General features: G+C 47.6%; 1 pseudogene; it reads left to right on the forward strand.

Annotated features, from left to right (window-relative positions):
- The first annotated feature begins 513 nt into the window (after nucleotides 1–513).
- On the forward strand, nucleotides 514–1,278 carry LOC110591383 (annotated as a pseudogene).
- The last annotated feature ends 992 nt before the right edge of the window (nucleotides 1,279–2,270 follow it).

Consider the following 2,270-nt stretch of genomic DNA (forward strand, 5'->3'; position numbering starts at 1 on the left):
CATTCTTCATAACACTCCCTGAGTTTTATTTGGGAACTTCATCCCCATTCTCAACCCAGTGGTTCTAGTGATTTTCCCATCCCCAACCCAGAGGTACTCTGGCCAATGAGAGCCTAATATTCTTTAGGCTCTAGATTTGGATAAAGGGATGACACATAGCCCATAACAGCTTTTAAGATTCAATGAAATCTTTGCAAAGGCTTTGGGATAGGGGCAGACACTCTTTCTCAATGGGCTTGAACCTGAGACAATATAAAGCTGGAATTTCTGCACTCATTTGCTTCCATATGGAACCGGAGGTTGAAGCCAATCAGTGGAAGGCAGAGCTGAGAGATGAAGAAAAACCATATCCTAACAATACTTTTGAACCCTGAATTTGTGTCTAAAGCCCACATGACCCCTGGATTTTTAGCTACATAATCTGAATAAATTCCTCCTCTTGAGTAAGGCAGTTTGAGTAGGATTTTCTGTCTTTACCATTCATAAAGCTCTTAACTAAAATATCCTATAATAATGGGGGAGACCCAAGGTCCCAGCAGCAGGGCCACTGGTGCCATTGCCAAGAAGAAGCTTGCAGAGGCCAAGTATAAGGAGTGAGGAACTGTCTTGGCTGAGATGTCGAAGCAGTTGGACAAGTTCAAGACCAACCTGGAGGAATTTGCCAGCAACCACAAGCAGGAGATCAGGAAGGATCCTGAGTTCCGGGTGCAGTTCCAGGACACACGTGCCACCATTGGGGTGGATCGTCTGCCCTCTGGAAAAGGATTTTGGTCCGAGATGGTAGGTGTGGGAGCTTTCCATTGCGAGCTGGGAATCCATCCACATGATTGAAGTGTGTGTGGCCCCGAAGCACAGGAATGGAGATCTGCTAACTCTGGAGGAACTACAGCAAGACGAATTAAAGGGAAGGGGCAGATTCGCACAGGATGTCAGCCAAGGTGACCTGATCAGGGCCATGAAGAAAGTAAAGGCACCTGGCACTGGCTTCAGCATCATCCCCGTGGGTGGCGCCCACAGCATTCAGTCGGCTCCAGCTGAGCTCAGTGTGGGTCACCCTGTGGTGCCCTAGCTGGCAGGAAAGAAGGGCTACGTGACTGTCAGTGATATCAAAGCCAGTCCTAAATGGGAGGCCAAGTGCTAGCACACCTGCTGAAGGAAGGGCCAGCCCAGCTGGCCCCGCGGCCCCGCAGGAGCCTGGCCGCTGGCTGCCAAGCTCTTTTTGCTGCTGACCTCTCCTCTCGGGCCCTTAGAGCTGAGGACCAGAGAAGCCCTCCCTGACTCTGGGGCTGCAGCAGGGGGCATGGCAGCAGGCAGGGAGAAGGCGGGGGAGCTGTTGGTGAATAAAACCTGAACAGCTTTTTTTTTTTAAGAAAGAAAATAAATAATATATCCTACAATAAGGAATTTTCATTCAATTGTCTTCCCATACTCTTTCTTGACACAGAGAGGGGGAAAGTGCAGTAACAGCTATTTCCTGCAGAATGGCATTGCCTATAACAATAGATTTGGCTAGAAAAAAAAACCCAAACAATGCCCCCCCAAAAAAGAAAACAAATAAGAAGTCACTTTACGAGGATTTACTTGCATGTTCCTTGTCTGAAGAGCCTTATTTGGTGCCATTGTTCTTCAGGTTAGCGATGAGAGGGCACCTCCTCTCACCCCTTTGTCAGACTCAGTCCCTATCCTGGTCTCTTACACCGCCGGCTGGTAGGCCTTCCAGAATTCTCCCCAATGAGGTTTGATGCTCTAGATGGCCTTAACACAGCTGAAATGCCCTCTAGCTCTCTATGTCTACACCTTCCTCCTTTCTGTCAAATGTCACTGCAAATCTGTTCCAAGAAAAACTTGCTACAAGTCTTTCCAATCTTAGAATCTCCAGGTACCGGGGCACCTGGGTGGCTCAGTTGGTTAAGCGACTGCCTTCGGCTCAGGTCATGATCCCAGGATCCTGGGATTGAGTCCCACATCGGGCTCCCGGCTCAGCGGGTAGCCTGCTTCTCCCTCTGACCCTCTTCCCTCTCATGCTGTTTCTCTCTTGCTTGCTCTCTAATAAATAAATAAATTAAATTTAAAAAAAAATCTCCAGGTACCATCTACTTGCAAAAAAATATACCTGCCCAAAAGTGAAGCCTAATTAATGACTCACTTTTCTGATTGCCAGACTCACAGAAACAAGAACAAGGGGAAATGCTATAGGAATTCTTTTAAGGTCAGAAGAATCTGGTGTACAGACCCATTTAGTTGGCAATAATAGTTTCAGCACAAGATGT

The sequence above is a fragment of the Neomonachus schauinslandi genome, chromosome 2 (assembly GCF_002201575.2).
Source record: "Neomonachus schauinslandi chromosome 2, ASM220157v2, whole genome shotgun sequence".
NCBI lineage: Eukaryota > Metazoa > Chordata > Mammalia > Carnivora > Phocidae > Neomonachus > Neomonachus schauinslandi.